The 20369-nt window shown below is 45.5% G+C and overlaps 1 protein-coding gene across 2 annotated transcripts in view; it reads right to left on the reverse strand.

Annotated features, from left to right (window-relative positions):
• Positions 1-20369, reverse strand: part of LOC144604424 (uncharacterized) — a 267429-nt gene that overhangs the window by 179172 nt on the left and 67888 nt on the right. Inside the window, exon 3 of one of the 2 annotated variants that reach the window (XR_013548721.1) lies at positions 14608-15022. The exons of the other annotated variant lie outside the window; for it this stretch is intronic. The gene's annotated coding sequence lies outside the window, so the exon portion shown is untranslated. Of the gene's footprint in view, positions 1-14607; positions 15023-20369 lie in introns of those variants that run through there. 2 annotated transcript variants of the gene reach the window in all.

Here is a 20369-nt window from a genome sequence, read left to right on the forward strand (position 1 = left end):
CCATAGTCAGGATCGAACCCGGGTCTCTGGCGCTGTAAGGCAGCAACTTTACTGCTGTGCCACCGTGGCACCCCCAAACTTGGAGGCGCCTTCGTCAAACACCTCTGTGTCCATGTCCACCTTCGACATGGACTTTAAAACATTCCTCTCTGCACGTTTTGGGCTCCAGTGAAGTGCCGAGGCAATTTACTCCATTAAGGGCGCCACGTAAATGCAAATCACTGTTGCTGCCCTCACACCTCTGCAGAGGCAGTGAGGGCCAAGGTGTGGCTTTACATTTCACAGAAGCTGCACTTCATCAAAAATCCATAACTTCAAGGAAATAAATTTAGGGAAAGAAACACACATTCTTCTTTGTAAAACAAAATTGTTTAAATTGCAAACAGAGTTATACTTGTACGCTGGAGTAGGGTAGAGAAGGTGGTGGTGGTGGGGGGGGGGGGGGGCAGGGGGGGGGCAGGGGGGGAGCCTTTCAATAAACCAAGCACCTGTTTGCTGGGTTAGTTTATTTTAATTGGAACAAATAGATTCAGCCCTTTAGAGACTGCTGTCTTTCCCTGAATAACTGCCAGCTGCTTGTCTAAAGTATTAAGCGCCCAGGATTTTACAAGGCAGTAATGGGTGAAGCGGATCTGTGGGACGTCAAGTGCTATTTCAGCCGAGCAACCTGAACCCACATGGCAAGCATCTTGAAAGGCCAGCAAGTCTCTGTTTTTTTATTGCCTTGAGTGTGGATATATGTTTCAAACTCTTTAGACTTTAGAGATTCAGCGCAGAAACCTGTACAAAATGCCACGGAGTCCACACCGACCACCAATCCCCCCGTACACTAGCACTATCCTACACACTAGGGACAATTCACATTTTTTCAACCAAAACCTATTAACCTACAAACCTGTACATCTTTGGAGTTTGGGAGGAAACCGGAGCACCCGGCGAAAACCCACACGGTCACCGCGAGAATGGACAAACTCCATACAGACGGTGCCTGTAGTCAGGATCGAACCCGGGTCACTAGCGCTATAAGGCTATAACTCTACTGCTGCGCCAATGTGCAGTAATGGGTAAAAATGACTCCTAGGAAAATGACTAGCAACAACACAAAGGCCCAGTCACAGAGTCATAGAGAGACTCAACGAGTCACACAGAGTGGAAACAGACCCTTTGGCCCAATTTAGGAAGTTTGGCATGTCTCCAACAACTTTCACCAACTTCTACAGATGTGCTGTAGAAAGCATTTTATCAGTTTGGGAACAGTTCCAACCAGGACCGCAAGAAATTGCAAAGAATTGTGGACGCAGCCCAGACCATCACACAAACCAACATCCCATCCATTGACTCCATCTACACTTCATGCTGCCTCGGCAAGGCCACCAGCATACGCAAGGACCAGTTTCAACCCAAACACTCCCTCTTCTCCCCTCTCCCATCAGGCCAAAGGTACAGAAGTGTGAAAACACTGCACATCTCTAGATTCAGTGATAGTTTCTTCCCAGCTGTTATCAGGTAACTGAACCATCATATCACCAACTAGAGCTCGCTACCATCTACCTTATTGGGGACCCTCGGACTATCTTTACCTGGACTTTACTGGACTTTACATTGCACTACATGTTATTCCCTTTATCTTGTACCTGTATTGCAAGACCTATTACATCCAGTACTTCCAGCACGTGGACCGGACTTTGGACTTTTTCCATGTAAACGGCACCAAAATATGGCATTTGTGGGTTGTGCAAAAGAATTTCACTGTGCTGTGCATACATGGTAATAAAGAACCATTGAACCATTGAGAACATGTCGTGTTTCAGTTTGAGGTACAATTGAATGGTGGTAGCTCAAGACAGCCCAGCACTCCTTTGTGTGGTAGAGTGACGACCAACGTTTTGGTAGTTTATTGTCACGTTTTTAGTTTTAGATTAGTTTAGTTTAATTTTTGTGTGTCTGGAGTGAGACTTGAACTCACAATTGCCTGGCTCAGACTCGAGTGTGTGCTCTGTCTGCGGCGAGTCTTTGGTCAGTCAGGAGCTGGGCAAGGCTATGAGTAGAGTTTAGACACAAAATCAAAGTCAACTTTATTGTCAATTTTCAGTTAGTTTACACAGACAGAAAATCGAAATACCGTTTCCCACAAATGCTGGAGTAACTCAGGCAGTATCTCTGGAGAGAAGGAATGGGTGATGTTTTGGGTCGAGACCCTTCTCTTCGGTTTAAACCAGCAACTGCTGTTCCTTCCTACACAGTAGAGTTTAGATCCCCCCCCCCCCATCCTCTGGCATGTGTGGAGATTATCATGCCAGCCAAAAATGTTGCTGCATTCGTTGGCACTGGGTCAAAATACTTGGACTCTCTCTACACTAGTGCTAGAGAAGGTCCTGTCTTAAGAACGGTCTGGACCTGAAACGTCACCTATCCATGGTCTCCAGAGATACTGCCTGACGTGCTGAGTTGTTCCAGCACTTTGTACGTTTTTCACCCAGAAGGACTCTATGACTTTAGCAGTTCAAGAAGACATCTTGGCACTACCTTCTCAAGGGCAATTAAGGGTAAGCAATAAATGTTGACTGAGCCAGTGGGGTCCCTATCTCCATGACCTCACAGGTTGCTTTTTTTGTTGAAATATATTTATTTAACGGTAATAAAATGTAGTTTTTGTTTGTGTTCATCTTCTCCACTTAGACTTAATTCAATAGTTGCCAGATTTCACAGTCAAAATTGTCCCAGGTGGTTTACATCATCCAAAGAACTGGCCTGTGCAATAATAACCCTGTAGAAATATGGTCAAATATCATTTTGCAATCAAGTGCTTTGAATAATCGGTCCCACATGTGATATTTTAGCAACTGGGTCATGATGGAATCATATTGCCTCCGCACACAGTAGCTCACTGTCCAAAACCAGAAAAGCTGTGGTCCCAGACTGTCCCCTTCTTACTCAATTCTTGGAAGAGCGCAGAAGGCCATTTGGCCCTTTGTGACCCATACTAGCCATTTCATTAAAAGATCTCAGATTCAATCACTTGACCATCCCAGCTATCGATTCCTTTCAGGTGTTCATCCAGTTCCATGTTATGTTATCCCACTTCCAACAACCTTAGTTTTAGGTCAAAGTTGAGGTGAGATCATATTGAAAGAAGAGAATGGTAAATCTACTGGCAAAAAAAAAGTGCTGGAGGATAGAGACTTGATAGAAGCATATAGAATTATGAGAGGCATAGATAGGGTAGACAGTCAGAACCTTTTTCCCCAGGGTCCAACACTGGAGGACATAGCTATAAGGTGAGAGAGGGAAAATTTAAAGGAGATGTGCTGGGCAAGTTGTTTACACAGAGAGTGGTGGGGGCCTGGAACGCATTGCCAGTGATGGTGGTGGAGGTAGATAGAATAGCCTGTTTCCATGCTGTATATTTCAATCAATTGAATCAATTTATTGCCAACCCTGAATTGTCCATGAAAATGTGATAAACTACACCAGCTCGTACGCTACCACTAACAGTTTGTCTAACAAAAATATCCACATCTTTTTTTTTGCTCTGGAACCCACGATTAGAATTTACTTTGACCAATAAAACAATTGTTAAGAAATGATTCCGCTCTGGGTAACATTAATATTTCATCAGTCATTGTTTTCACACTAATTTAAAATGTCAGCTAATGTGATTCTTCCTGTGACATCTGTTTGAACCGTTGTTAACTGGTTAGAATTGCCACTGGTTGTCTCATCCGTGTTGCTATTGTTAACCCCAAATGTGTAATTAATACCTAGATCATAGAATTACAGAATTGTACAGCACAGAAATAGGCCCTTCGGCCCAACATATCCCTGCCACCTCTGATACCTGACTGAGCAAATCCCACTTGATTGCACTAGCCCATATTCCTACAAAAGGACTGAGAAGGGTCTTTCTTCAACCTGAAATGTCACCTAACCATGTTCTCCAGGGATGCTGCCTCACCTGCTGAGTTACTTCAGCACTTTGTGTCCTTGTGTGTTTTAACCAGCAATTCTTTGTCTCTACATATTCTTACAAACTATTCCTGTCCATGTACCTGTCTGAAGTGTCTGTAAAATGCAGCTGAAATGGAGTCTGTGAAAGGGTCCCGATCCAAAATGTCACCGGTCCATTCCCTCCACAGATGCTGCCTTACCTGCTGAGTTCTTCCAGCACTTTGTGCCTTGATCAAGATTCCAGCATCAGCAGTTTCTTGAATCTCCATGTTATTGTAGCATATTCTACATATTTCTACAAAATGTTTCGTATTTTGTCTTTTAAATGCTGTTTAAATGGAGTGTGTTAAAGGGTCGCGATCCAAAATGTCGCCTGTCCATTCCCTCCAGAGATGCTGCCTGAACCCCTCAGTTCCTCCAGCATTTTGTGCTTTGATCAAGATTCCAGCATCTGCAGTTCCTTGTATCTCCATACCATTGTAGCATGGTGGTTAAACTATTGAACGAGTTCAAATTTCAATGCAGTAAGTGGAGAAGTGTTTCCATTTTAAATGCCGTGATTGTACATGCCTAGACTACCTCCTCTGGCAGCTCTTTCCATGTATGCATCACCATCTAAATTGTTGGTTATGTTTAGTTTAGTTTAGTTTAGTTTAGTTTAGAAATACAGCATGGAAACAGGCCCTTCGGCCCACCAAGTATGTGCCAACCAACAATCACCCGTGCACTAGTTCCATGCTGCACACTAGTGACAATTTATAGAAACCAATTAAGCTACAAACCAGCACCTCTTTGGAATGTGGGTGGAAACCAGAGCACCCGGAGAAAACCCACGTGGTCACAGGGAGAACGTACAAGCTCTGTAGAGACAGCACCCATGGTCAGGATCAAGCCTGGGTCTCTGGCGCTGTAAGGCAGCAACTTTCCCCTTGTGCCACTGTGGTGACACAGTTGGTCAAAAGGACCTTATTCCCTTCTCCCCATCACAAATCCAACCAGACTTCACCCTCTTTAGCTGATCTTTCATGCTGCATTACCAATCCACAGTTCAGCTGCCACTATTTACCACCACACTCTCTCCTCACTCTGCATCATCAAACCTCTAATCTCCTCTTCAACAAGGAGAAGGATTTATAATTGCTGGTAAAACATGCAAACTCCACACAGACAGTACCCGCGGTCAGGATTAAACATGCAAACTCCACATGGGCATGCAAAAGGGCACTTCAGCCCAACTTGCACATACCGACCAAGATGCCCCTTTTACAGAAGTCCCACCAGCCTTCAGCCCATATCAGTCTAGGACAGCCACAGCTTCAGAATAAAAGGACGTACCTTTAGAAAGGAGATGAGGAGGAATTTCTTTAATCAGAGGTTGGTGAATCTGTGGAATTAATTGCCACAGACGGTTGTGGCAAATGGGTATTTTTAAAGTGGAGATTGATAGATTCTTGATTGGTTAGGGTGTCAAAGGTTACAGGGAGAAGGCAGGAGAATGGGGTTGAGAGGGAAAGATAGATCAGCCATGCGGAGCAGACTTGATGGGCCAAATGGTCTTATGACTGTGTGTGTGTGTGTGTGTGTTTGTGTTTGTGTGTATGTGTGTGTGTGTGTGTGTGTGTGTGTGTGTTTTTGCATGTGTTTGTGTTGTGTGTGTGTTTGTGTGTGTGATATCTGTGTGCATGTGTTTGTGTTGTGTGTGTTTGTGTTGCATGTGTTTGTGTTGCGTGTGTTTGTGTTGCGTGTGTTTGTGTTGTGTGTGTGTTCGTGTGTGTGTTTGTGTTCGTGTGTGTGTTTTTGCTTGTGTGTGCGTTTGTGTGTGTGTAAATCTGTGTGCGTGTTTGTGTTGTGTGCGTGTGTGTGCGTGTGGGCATTTGTTAGTGTGTGGGCCATGAAACAAACTTAACAATGTGTAAGTAAAGGACATTCCGAAATCCCCTTTCCACTTACTTTCTCCCACTCCACTTGGATAGAAGCAATTAGAAAAATGAAATGAGAGGAGGCTGTGGGTAGAAGGCTAGAGTGTACAGAAGGTCCTGTAAGGCTGTAACCAAGTATAAAGAGAGTTGCAGGGGCGGGTGCCAGCACCAGTGGAGAGCGGTCTATACTGGGGTCAGCTCTGGAGAGTGTTTGTGCTGCAAAGAGCAGGGGACATGATGTGAAGTGATTGCAATGTCGAATCCCAGAGCTGCACAACTCCAGTGGCTGCAGCTGTGCTGCAGGTGCAGCAGCCAGTGTGGGAATGAGTGGAAGTGCTGTCAGGACGAGCCCCCCGAGGGCGGATGTGGAATAGTCCCTTCCATCGCCAGCCTTTACTATCCCACTCACAGGGGCATTGTTAGCCTCAGCACAAGCTGTCCCATCCAGAGGCTCCAGGGACGCAAGGCACTGGTCTCAGAGCTGTCTCAGTTTCAATTTCATTGGTCTGTGGGATAGCAGAGAGAGAGAGAGAGAGAGAGACACACACACACACACAATGTGGCCTCATCAAGTCTAATTACAACATCCTTCCATGCTTAGTTAGATTCAGACTGGTTTTATCTGTTCTCTGCATTTGGGGCAAGATTGGCACTGATTGTCATGTCAGGAGCTTGCTTTATGGTGACAGTGATGAAGATGGATAACTGCTTGTGGTGTGTATCCAGGTGCGGGTTCTGGGAACCACATGTAATCTGATCAGATAGACCACTGAGAGAGCGAAAGAGAGAGAGGAAGAGGTAAAAGATAAAGGGAGAGAGGGAGAAAGAATGGAGGGAGGGAAAACTACAAACTCACAGTATCACTGAATATTATTAAGAGCATCGAACACAGAACAGTACAGCACAGAAACAGGCCCTTCAGCCCCACTATGTCCGTGCCGAACACGATGCCAAGATAAAGTAATCACCTCTGCCTGCACGTGATCCAAATCAATAGTCAATAGTCAATAGTCAATTTATTTGTCACATACACATAACTGTGCAGTGAAATGAAAGATTACCCGCAGTTCAACAATAAGACCAATAAAAATAAGCAATAAAAATATGCAATAATACACGCAATCATAAACCAACTCAAACAAAAGAAACATCCATCACAGTGAGTCTCCTCCAGTCACCTCCTCACTGTGATGGAAGGCCAGAATGTCTTTTCTCTTCCCCTGCCGTCTTCTCCCGCGGTCAGGCTGTTGAACTTGCCACGTCGGGGCGGTCGGGGCTCCCGACATTGAAGCGCCGCGCTGGATGGTGAAAGGTCCGCGGCGGGCCGACCCAAGCCCCGCGATTTGGGGCGGGCGAAGACGCTGCCGCTGCCGGAGCTCTTCATTCCCTGCATATCCATGTGCCCATCTAAAAGCTTAAATGCCACTATTGTATCTGCCTCCACCGCCACCCCTGGCAACACGTTGCAGGCACCACCACCCTTTGTGTAAGAAAACACGCTCCACACATCTCCTGTAAACATTGTTCCTTTCACCTTAAAGCAATGCCCCATAGTCTTTGACATTTCTAACAGAGGAAAAATGTTCTGACTGTCTACTCTATCTATGCCTCCCATCATTTTATATACTTCTCTCAGGTCTCCCCTCAGCCTCCAGAGTTTAGTTTAGATACAGCGCGGAAACAGGCCCTTCAGCCCACCAAGTCCACGCCGACCAGCTATCACCCCGTATACTAGCACCATCCTACACACAATTTGCCATTTTACTGAAACTAATTAACCTACAAACCTGTACATCTATGGAGTGTGGGAGGAAACTGGAGCACCAGGAGAAAACCCACGCAGGTCACGGGGAGAATGTACAAACTCCATACACCCATAGTCAGGATCGAACCCGGGTCTCTGGTGCTGTTAGGCAGCAATTCTACTGCTCCACCACTGTGCTGTCCAGAGAAAACACTCCAAGTCTGTCCAACCTCTCATAGCTAATACCCTCTAATCCAGGCATTATTCTGGTAAACCACTTCTGCACCCTTTCCATAGTCACCACATCCTTCCTGTAATGGGGCGACCAGAACTTAGATTTAGGTTTAGCTTTATTATTGTCATGTGTACTGAGGTACAGTGAAAAGCTTTTCTTTGCTTGCTATCCAATAACTGCAGGTAATACTTCAAATGTGGACCATCCAACGCCCGATAAAACTGCAACATGACTTCCTGACTCTTTTACTCTTTGCTCTTCCACTTTTTTGCCGTGGATTATTTTTGTTATATAATTTCTCCTGGGAAATTAAAAAATAGCCACAGTCTTCTAAATTCCAACATTTTTTCAATGACCAATGGCCACTACATGTTTAGTAAGAAACATCCTTCATAACCATTAAAATTTGCTTGTTTCTGAGCCAGAAAGAGACTAAAATAGATCATTATTTCTGTGAGATAGCAGCAAGTAGGATGAAATTATCTAGAAATTGGGTTTTAAGAATTAATGTGCATGGTGTGGAAAAATGTTCACATTTGTGGTGCACCGGCAGAGTTGCTGCCTTGCAGTGCCAGAGACCCGGGTTCAATACTGACTATGGGTCCTGTCTGTGTGGAGCTTGTATGTTCTCCCTGTGACCGTGTGGGTTTTCTCTAGAATGTAGGATAGAACTGGTGTACGGGTTAATCACTGGTCGGCACGGACCCAATGGGCCGATGGGCCTGTTTCCACACTGTATCTCACTAAAAGCATTAAAACTAAAACTAATGTACACGCAATAAGTTCCCACATAACAACACCTTGGTATTAATCAGATAATCTTATTTGCTAACGATGCACAACGAATTGCACGAAAAATATCAGGTAGAATCCTCTTGTTCTTGCTCCGAATCATGTGGTGGCAAGTGTTAATTAAATAACTCACTTCCACCCAAAATTACACCTCCTTTTAATGCCCCACTCAAAAGCCAACACCTCTGACATTGCAGTGCTCCCTCTACACTGGACTCTCTGCCTAGATTCCTGTTAAGTTTAGTTTAGTTTAGCTTAGTTTAGTTTAGTTTAGAGATACAGTGCGAAAACAGGCCCTTTGGCCCACCAGGTCTGCGCCGATCAATGATCCCCGCACACTAACACTATCCTACACACACTAAGGACAATTTTACAATTTTACAATGCCAATTCACCTACAAACCTGTAGGTCTTTGGAGTGTTGGAGGAAACCGGAGCACCCGGAGAAAATCTAAGCAGTCACAGAGGGAATGTACAAACTCTGCACAGACAGCACCCTTGGTCAGGATCAAACCCGGGTCTCTGGTGCTGTAAAGAAGCAACTCTACTGCTGTGCCACCGTGCTGTGTTTTTGAATGGTTTATGGTTAGGTTTTGGTTTATTATTGTCCCGTGTCTGAGGTACAGTGAAAAGCTTTGTTTTGCATGCTATCCAAACAGATTCGGTATACCATACAAAAACACAATCTAGTCAAACTCAAATACAATAGATAGAGCAAAGGGGAAGATACAGAGTGCACAATCTAGTTTAGTTAGCTTTAGTTTAGTTTAGTTTATTGTCACATGTACTGAGGTACAGTGAAAAGCATTTTGTTGCAGGCTATTCAGTCAACAGAAATACTACACATGATTACAATTGAGCCGTTGTAGCGCAACAGTTCCATAGACAAAGTTCAATGTCCTCAATGTGATAGAGGTGAATTGGATAGTACCCTAGCTTATGGAAGGACCGTTCATAACCCTGATAACAGAGGGGGAGGTTACTGTACCTTCTGCCAGGCGGGAGCAGGGAGAAGAAGGAATGGCCGGGATGGGACAAGTCTTTGATTAGGTTGGCTGCATTACCGAGGTGGTGTGGTGTACATGGAGCTCCTTGGGATGTTCCACCGAGGAACATGGAGGAAGCTACTATTGTGTGGAAACAAGGAACTGCAGATGCTGGTTAATACACAAAAGGACACAAAGTGCTGGAGCAACTCAGCAGGTCAGGCAGCATCTCTGGAGAACATGGATAGGTGACGTTCCAGGTCGAGAAGCTCATCTACACTTCACGTTGCCTCAGGAAATCAGCCACCCTAATCGAAGGCTTGTCCCAACCCAGCCATTCTTTCTTCTCCCTCTTCCCACCTGGAAGAAGGTACAGAAGCTTGAAAGTGCGCACCACCAGACTCTGGAACAGCTTCTGCTCAGCTTTCTGCTGGGTTACTCCGGCACTTTATGCCAGTATTGTGGTTGGTTGTGAGTGTTTGCTATTCTCAACTAACTCAGCTGATGGCTTTAAAAGGTTAAACTATTCTAGTGTCCGTTCCCATTAGGAACAAGCCTCGGATCTTCCAACATTCCCGTGCACACTACAGAAACACAGAGTCCCTGGGAGCATTTCATATTTCCATTCCGCTTCCTGGTCCAAACAAAATTCTCCCAGACTCATGTTCAGAGTAAAAAAATGTTCAAAGCTATTTATCTATTTTTGTAAATAATTGATTTAAATTAATTTTGTTTAAAAAAAAGCTATTTATCTCTTTGAAATTGCCCAGTTGTCATTTACTATTCATCGATTCGGAGATTCTGAGCAGCAGGTACATATTTTGTAGCTGCTTCTGCTTGGTGGGTTCGACCTCAGTATAGATCGGGCTGGGCTGTCTGAGGAGGTAGTGAAATGGCCCAGATTAGTGGAGAAGTTGGGAGGTCATGTTACAGTTATCTAAGATGTTGGTGAGGCCACATTTAGAGTATGGTGTTCAGTTTTGGTCACCATGTTAAAGGAAAAATGTTGTCAAGCTACAAAAGGGTGCAGAGAAGATTTATGAGATGTTGCCAGGACTCAAGGGCCTGAGCAGTAGGGAGAGGTTGAGCAGGCTAGGGCTTTATTCCTTGGAGCGAAGGAGGATGAGGGGTGATGTTGTAGAGGTGTATAAAGTCATGAGAGGAATAGGTCGGATAAACGCCCAGGGTAGGGGAATCGAGAACCAAGAGGACATAGGTTTAAGGTGAGGGGTCAAAGATTTAATAAGAACCTGAGGGTTAATTTTTTTACACTATGGTGGGTGTATGGAACGAGCTGCCAAAGGAGGTAGTTGAGGCAAGTACATTTAAAAGACACTTGGATAGGTACATGGACAGGAGAGGTTTAGACCAAAAACCAGAGAATATAGCTTTAAGTTGTGGGGGCAAAGATTTAACAAGAACCTTTTACACGTTGGTGAATGTATGGAACGAGCTGCCGGAGGATAAGAAAATAACTGCAGATGCTGGTACAAATCGATTTATTCACAAAATGCTGGAGTAACTCAGCAGGTCAGGCAGCATCTCGGGAGAGAGGGAATGGGTGACGTTTCGGGTCGAGACCCTTCTGCTGCCGGAGGAGGTTGTTGAAGCAATTAGTATTGCAACGTTTAAGAAACATTTGGACAGGTACATGGATAGGCCAGGTTTAGAAGGATATTGGCCAAACGCAGGCAGGTGGGACTAGTGTAGATGGGGCATGTTGGTCGGAGTGGCCAAGTTGGGCTGAGGGCTTGTTTCCACATTATATGACTCAATGACTCCATGACACCATTACCTCTGTCCCACGTGTGTCTGGGAAACGGGGGCAGGTTGGTGGTGACGGGGAATGTGCAGCTGTTGTCTGTGCAGTCCACCCACATGATAAGCAGTGACAGGCAATTGAACCACACTTCGTTAAATGGGTGTTTCTCCCCCCCCTTTATCTTCCCACTTCCAGCTGGGCTACCACATACAGCAGCACGAGGCACGCTTGGAACCACCACATTATTTGTCTTCCTCCTCCTCCATCTGCTGTTTCTTCATTAGAAACCATCCCAGGAGCAACCTAAATGGGCAGCCTAGTGATTTACTGCTTTACCCTTCCTAGCCATACAGCATTGAAACAGGCCCTTCAGCCCACCGAGTCAGTGCCGGCCATCGATCATCCGTTCACACTAGTTCTATGTCATCCCACGTTCTCATCCACCCCCTACACACTAGGGACAATCTGCAGAACCTACAAACCAGCACGTCTTTGGGATGTGGGAGGAAACTGGAGCACCCGGAGGAAACCCACGCCGTCACAGGGAGAACGTACAAAGTCCACACACAGACAGCACCCAAGGTAAGGACCGAACCCGGGTCTCTGGCGCCGTGAGGCAACAGCTCTACAAGCTGCACCACTGTGCTGCCATTTTATTTACTAGTTTCTCCATTAAATGTATTAGGGCTATCTTAGTTTCACAGCCACCATCTCCGGCTGCATCTTATAGACATCCTACCATATTCTAAAGAATCTCAGTCAATTAATTCCCCACAGTGAACCAAATGATCTGAAGCTCTGCTGTAAATATTCAGTGTTCATCAACATCAGAAAGAGAGGCATTTTTTTTATCCCCCTATATATTTTGTCAATGCATGGGAATTGTCGAGAATGGTGTTTTGTTCTAAACTATGCAAGAATGAGGCTTTTATCTGAAACGTTAATTTTTTACAGGTGATTTTCTGTCATTGATTTCTTTTTTAACAGCCTGAAGGTTGGATTTCACACCAGTGAAATAAGCTAATATTATCCATCTGTACAAATCCCATCCAGCAAACCCAGACTTGGTCCTGTATATAATTCAGTAAAACAGTTATGAACTTCATTCTGCAGGCCCTTGTAATAAACTGAGGAGTTCCAGGTGTTAGTGTTATTCAGAAATACTTCATGGAAACAGGCCACACTTTTTCTCTTTCCTGTGCTGGTACCTATATATATATATATATATATATACAGTATATATAGGCACCAGTACAGGAAAGAGAAACATATGTATATATACGTGTGTGTGTCTTTATATATATATATATATATATTGTGTGTGTATATATATATATATATATATATATATATATACAGGTCAGGCAGCATCTCTGGAGAAAAGGAATGGGTGACGTTTTGGGTTTTAGCCCTTCTTTAGACTGCAAAACGTTCAGTTCTGACCCCAAAAATCACCTATTCGTTCTCTCCAGAGATGCTGCCGTTGAGTTACACCAGCATTTGTGTCTACCTTTGGTATCAACTGGCATTTGTAGTTCCTACCTACACATTGTATAGTGTGTGCGTGTGTGTGTGTGCGCGCATGTGCGTGTGCATGTGTGTGCGTGTGCGTGTGCAGTGTGCGTGTGTGTGTGTGTGTGTGTGTGTGTGTGTGTGTGTGTGTGTGTGTGTGTGTGTGTGTGTGTGTGTGTGTGTGTGTGTGCAGTGTGTGTGTGTGCGTATGCATGCGTGTGCATCTGATAAATGTACATTAAACATTTAGTACCTGGTGTGCATGTCCCATAAGCGTCAGACCAACAGAAACATTTTCCATATCAAATTTTGTCGATAATCTCAAACCAAACCTCCGGACAACTTTTGCAGAAAGAAATTGATAATGAAAATCTATAAAGCCGTTGTGACCTTAACCAGTCCCCATTGAGCAACTGAGGGAACTACAATGAAATGAATCACTTGACAAATAATTGAGATGTGGAAACAAAGAACTTCAGATGCTGGTTAATACACAAAAGGGCAAGGAAGGGCCCCACCTGGAACGTTGTCTGTCCATGTTGTCCAGAAATACTGCCTGACCCGATGAGTTACTCCAGCACTTTGTGTTCTTTTGAATAATTGAGATGTTTATTGTTTTTGTTTAGTTCATTATTGTCACGTGTACAGTGAAAAGCTTTTTTGTTGCGTACTAGCCAGTCAACGAAAAGACAATACATGATTACAATCAAGCCATTCACGGTGTACAGGTGCACAATAAAAGGAATAACGTTTAGTGCAAGAAACATTGCAGTAAAGTCTGATTAAAGATACCCTGAGGGTCTCCAATAAGGTAGATGGTCGGTCAGGACTGCTCTCTAGTTGCTGATAAGATGGTTCAGTTGCCTGATAACAGCAGGGAAGAATGTTCTCGATTCTAATTTTATTTCCGTTAACTGAAGGTTGGAAAACTTAAATCGGGAAGAAAGTAGAAAAAATATATACATAGTTTGCAAGAAAAGCAAAACGTGGTTACGATTAACAACAGAGAAATCACCACATCTTTGGCTGATATTTCAGGCCTTAGAGCCACACAAGGGCCTGGACTTGGAGTTGTTGTTCCGAGCCAGAGGCACGCTGAGCTCCAAAGGCTCTCCCCACAGCTGCATTATGTGCACGCAATCTCTCCATTTGCAGGGAAACTCCATCGCACACCCATTCCTGACTCGGACAAGGCCACTGGCATTCCTTCATAACGGCTGTGTGTAAATCCTGCAATACTCTCCCTATTGCACTGTGGGATTCAATAATTCAATGACACTTTAATTCAACGATGCTTTATTGTCACATGTACGTAGGTACAGTGAGGTGCTTTGTTTTGCGTACAACCCGGTGAAATCACGCAGCAGACCTCACCTCGGCAGTACAGGAGTGTCGCCACATTTCTGGCGCCGACAAAGTTACAAAAGTTCACCGGACAGTCCTATCCCCTGCCTACCGTCGCACATGGGAGTGTAATTGGAGCAGGTTAGTATAGAGATACAGCGTGGAAACAGTTTAGTTTAGTTTGCTTTAATTTTGCTTCGTTGACCTACCATCTACGTCATTGGAGACCCTCGGGGGGCGGCGGCACATTGATGCAGCGGTAGAGCTACTGCCTCACAGCACCCGAGACCCGGGTTCGATCCTGCATGTGGGTGCTGTCTATATGGAGCTTGCACATTCTTCCTGTGGCCGCGTAGGTTTTCTCCGGGTGCTCCCGTTTCCTCCGCATTCCAACGATGTGCAGGTTTGTAGGTGAGTAAGTTGCCCCTAGTGTGTGGGATCGAACTAGCATACGGGGTGACCGTTGCTTGGCACCGACTCCGTGGGCCAAAGGGCCTGTTTCTACGCTGCATCTCCAGGCTAAACACACTCCCCAATCCAATGGCCAGAGACAACTTCACCTGTGGAGGATGTGGGTGTACCTGCCTGCCAAGAATAGGCCTCGACAGCTACAGCATGGAATGCAACCACAGATGAAACATTCCCCTCTCCAAACAGAACATCGTCAACATCATCTCTCACAGATGGGCGGATGCCAATACCCCCTCCTGCACATTTCAAACCTGTTGAATGAAGGCCTAAATATGGAACTTTTTTGGCTCCATCCCTTCCACTTTGAGTCTGCGGTAATAAAAAAAACAACAACATTGAGTTTGAATTGTTTTAGAAACAAAGTCATGCAGATGCCGGTTTGTACCAATGGTTGACACAAAGTGCTGGAGTAACTCAGCGGGTCAGGCAGCATCTCTGGAGAACACGGATGGGTGATGTTTCAGGTCAGGTCCCTTCTTCGGCCAGGCTGACCTCTACCATGCTGAGACCAGATGCCAACTCTCGGATGCCTCCTCTTATCTACCCTTTGACCATGAGCCCACCTGGAGATAGTGCAAGCCGTTATCTCCAGGACTATCTCTGATCTCATCACCTCTGGCAACCTGACCTACACAGCCTCTAACCTCATCGTTCCCCAGCCCCCGCTTCTATCTCCTGCTGAAAATCCACAAACAGAACTGCCCTGGCGGACGCATTGTTTCTGCCTGCTCCTGCCCCACTGAGCACATACCTCGAATCAATCCCATGTCCCCTTGTCCAATCCCTTCCCACCTACGTCCAGGACACCTTGCACACCCTTCAACTTTAGTTTGGAGATACAGTGCAGAAACAGGCCGTTCAGGAACTAGTGCAAAATAAATAAATTCCTTAGTGCAGCCAAAGACAATTTATAGTTCATCGTTGAAACTTTAGACTTTTGACTTTGGATACAGCGCGGAAAAAGGCCCTTTGGCCCACTGAGTTTGTGCCGACCAGCAATCACCCTGCACACTAGCACTATCCTACACATGAGGGACAATTTACAATGTTTTTCACTGAAGCCAATTAACCTACAAACCTATACATCTCTGGGGTGTGGGAGGAAACGGGAGCACCCGGAGAAACCCCACACGGTCTCAGGGAGAACATACAAACTCCGTACAGGCAGCACCCATGGTCAGGATCGAACCCGGGTCTCTGGCGCTGTAAGGCAGCAACTCTACCGCTGCGCCACTGTGCCATCCTCAAACTTCTATTGAATAGAGGCCTAAATATGTAAGAAAGAACTGCAGATGCTGGTTTAAACGAAGGTAGACACAAAATGCTGGAGTAACTCAGCGGGACAGGCAGCATCTCTGGAGAGAAGGAATGGGTGACGTTTTGGGTTGAGACCCTTCTTCAGACCGATGTCAGGGGAGTATGCAGGACAAAGATAGAATGTAGTCGGAGACAGTAAGACAAGTGTGAGAACTGTGAAGGGGGAAGGGATAGAGAGGGAAAGCAAGGGCTATCTGGAGTTAGAGAAGTTAATGTTCACTGCGGTGTAAACTACCCAAGTGAAATACGAGGTGCTGTTCCTCCAATTTGCGCTGGGCCTCACTCTGACAATGGAGGAGGCCCAGGACAGAAAGGTCAGGCTGGGAATGGGAGGGGGAGTTGAAGTGCTGAGCAACCGGGAGATCAGGTAGGTTAAGACGGACTGAGCGGAGGTGTTCAGCGAAATGATCGCCGAGCCCGCGCTTGGTCTCGCCGATATATAGAAGTTGACTCCTGGAACAGTGGATACAGTAGATGAGGTTGGAGGAAGTGCAAGTGAACCTCTGCCTCACCTGGAAAGACTGTCGGAGTCCTTGGATGGAGTCGAGGGGGGAGGGGGTAAAGGGAAAGGTGTTGCATCTCCTGCGTTTGCAGGGGAAAGTACCTGGGAAGGGCATGGTTTGGGTAGGAAAGACAGATGCAACACCTGTCCCTTTACCTCCCCCCTTGATTCCATCCAAGGACTCCGACAGTCTTTCCAGGTAAGGCAGAGGTTCACTTGCACCTCCTCCAACCTCATCTACTGTATCCGCTATTCCAGGAGTCAACTTGTTGTCGACCTCCCCGTGGTGAGCCCTGTCAACTGACCTCAGTCAGTCAGGCGAACGACAACAAACAGAGAGAGCAGAAGCAGAAGCAGCTTCATAACTTCTGCTGCCTCAAACGCAAGAAGAAGAAGAAGAAGAAGAAGAAGAGGAAGAAGAAGAAGAAGGGTGGGAAGGGACGAGTTGACCAGTGAGTTTTGGAGGGAACGGTCTCTGTGGAAAGCAGCAAGGGGTGGAGATGGGAAGGTGTGGCCAGTAGTGAGATCACGTTTGAGGTGACGGGAATGTTGGAGGAAAATTTGTTGTATACGAAGGCTGGTGGGGTGGAAGGTGAGGACAAGGGGGGCTCTGTCCTTGTTACGAATGTGGGGAGGGGGAGCAAGAGCGGAGATGTGGGATATCGAGGAGACCCTAGTGAGAGCCTCATCTATAATGGAAGAGGGGGACCCCCCGTTTCCTAAATATGTAACCTCTCGTTTCTATCGCTTCCACTTTAAGTCTGTGGTAATATAACTAAACAACATTCAATATGAATTTAAATCTTTTGGAAGTGCAACGCCATTTTACCGGGTACACCCAGGCACCATGCACCCTGTGAGTCTATCTGAATGAATTCATCCACTGTGGAAGGCATCACAATTAAGGGAAATTCTGCCCTCAAGTGTTAAGCATTAATGCAAAAATCGGAGGAAATTTGCACACTAGGCACTGGTTTAATTTTGGCATTGAAATTCAACAGTTAAATATTAATCTTCAAAGGTAGAAACAAAATGCTGGAGTAACTCAAGGGTGACGTTTAGGGTCGAGACCCTTCGTCAGACCCTGTCTGAAGAAGGGTCTCAACCCAAATCATTACCTATTCCTTCTCTCCTGAGATGCTGCCTGTCCCGTTGTTACTCCAGCATTTTGTGTCTATCTTCAATGTATAACCAGCATCTGCAGTTCCTTCCTACACATTAATCTTCAAAGAGTTAGGCTCCCCAACAACTCTCACCAATTTTTACAGATGCACTGTAGAAAGCATTTTATTAGGATGCATCACAGCATGGTTTGGGAACAGCTCCATTCAGTACCGCAAGAAATTGCTGAGAAATATGCACGCAGTCCAGACCATCATGCAAACCAACCTCCCTTCTGAAGAAGGGTCTCTTACTACTTCACGCTGCCTCGGCAAGGCCATCAGCAAAATCAAGGACCAGTCTTACCTCGGTCATTCCCTCTTCTCCCCTCTCCCATCAGGCAAAAGGTACAGAAATGTGAAAACACACACCTCCAGATTCAGGGACAGTTTCTTCCCAGCTGTTACCAGGCAACTGAACCATCCTATCACCAACTAGAGAGTGGTCCTAACCTCCCATCCACCTCATTGGAGACCCTCGGACTATCTTTAATCGGACTTTACTGGGCTTTATTTTGCTCTGTGTTGTTCCCTTTACACTGTATCTGTACACTGGTCGGCTTGATTGTAATCATGTACAGTCTTTCCGCTGAGTGGATAGCACACGTCAAAAATGCTTTTCACTGTCCCTCAGTACACGTGACAATGAACTAAACTACATTTTGATTAACGCATAACCAAGGTGCCACGTTAATTGCCAATGCGATAATACTCGCCAGGCTAATTTCAGACCCATCGCAAATCATTAACACCCTGATCAAATCGAGATCAAGCAACCTAAACAACCCTCCCCCCCCCCCCCCAATCTAAACAAAATCTTGATTAAAAATTATGCACAATTTAATGTAAAAAACCCCAGCATCAATGGCATCAAACATTGTTTATTAAGAGCACAATGCACTTGAGATAACAAACATAGCTCAGTCCGCCTTGGACCATGCGATCTCCCAGTTACCAAACACTTTAACTCCCCCTCCCACTCCCACACTGACCTTTCTGTCCTGGGCCTCCTCCATTGTCAGAGTGAGGCCAAACGCAAATTGGAGGAACAGCGCCTCATATTTCACTTGGGCAGCTTACAACCCAGCGGTATGAACATTGATTTCTCTAACTTCAAGTAACCCTTGCATTCCCTCTCCGTCCCTCCCCCACTCTAGTTGTTGTACTAGTTTCACTGTCCTGTTGAGTTTCACTGCTTTACTCATTATCACCTTTCTGACAGCCAACAATGGACCATCTTTGATTGTCGTTCCTTTTTCCATATCTTTCATTCATTTGTTCTATATCTCTCTATGCCCCCCCCCGTCCCTCTCTCTAGTTTCCTTCTCCCCTGACTCAGTCTGAAGAAGGGTCTCGTCCCAAAACGTCACCTATTCCCTTTCTCCAGAGATGCTGCCTGACCTGCTGAGTTACTCCAGCATTTTATGTCTATCTTCGGTTTAAACCAGCATCTGCAGTTCTTTCCTACACAAATAAAACCTTCTCTGTTTGCTTGGTAAATATTTATCTGAAACATTACAACTATTAGACTGAAAGTTGGTGAGGAGGGCGATTCTATTCGTTTCTGCCGCTTATTTTCTAAAGTGAAATGCTGGTATTCTAGTTTAAAGAAGCAGTAAAAATAACAGCATGAGACACCCATCCATCTCTCCATGCCCTCCGTTGTAACGAGGTTGTCTTTGCGATGGGTGTTAGCAGGCGGTCTCAAACGGCAGCCCGGGTCGGCTCAAGAATGCGGACCTGGTGGGATTTTGATCTAACTGGACTGGTGATGTTTTTTAACACACCGGGGGCACCGAAAGCCAAACAAGTCGGGGACTGGAGAGGAGGGGAGGGCGAGGAGGGACTGGGGGGCGGGAGTGAGGAGGGAATCGCGGGGATGGTAAAGGGGGATTTTGCGTGCCTTCTTTACAGGTCCCCAACTCGCTCCATCAAGCACAGCTGCTAACGCCCTTGCTAACAACAATATTTGCGTTGGTCCCAGGAAAAGTTTTCGACAACAAACAACCCCTTTCCATAAAAACAAATCTGCAATCCTTTTCTTACTGGATTTGCATCTGGCAATTATAGCAAATTTTGAGCAGAGTACGCAGGGGAAATCTCAATAGTTTTCTAAAGGTTTTTTTTAGAGAGGCAGTGTGGAAACAGGCCCTTCAGCCTACCAAGCCCGTACCGACCAGTACACTAACACTATCCTACACACAAGGGACAATTTATATTTTTACCAAAGCCAATGAATCTACAAACCTGTACGTTTTTGGAGTGTGGGAGGAAACCGGAGCATCCACGTTAAGCGAAAAAAGTTTGTGACAACATTGTGGCAGCGTAGGTTTACTAGGTTAATTCCCGAAATGGCGGGACTGTCATATGTTGAAAGACTGGAGCGACTAGGCTTGTATACACTGGAATTTAGAAGGATGAGAGGAGATCTTATCGAAACGTATAAGATTATTAAGGGGTTGGACACGTTAGACGCAGGAAACATGTTCCCAATGTTGGGGGAGTCCAGAGCAAGGGGCCACAGTTTAAGAATAAGGGGTAGGCCATTTAGAACTGAGATGAGGAAGAACTTTTTCAGTCAGAGAATTGTGAATCTGTGGAATTATCTGCCTCAGAAGGCAGTGGAGGCCAGTTCTCTGAATGCATTCAAGAGAGAGCTGGATAGAGCTCTTAAGGA

The sequence above is a fragment of the Rhinoraja longicauda genome, chromosome 22, assembly GCF_053455715.1.
Source record: "Rhinoraja longicauda isolate Sanriku21f chromosome 22, sRhiLon1.1, whole genome shotgun sequence".
Classification (NCBI taxonomy): Eukaryota; Metazoa; Chordata; class Chondrichthyes; order Rajiformes; family Arhynchobatidae; genus Rhinoraja; species Rhinoraja longicauda.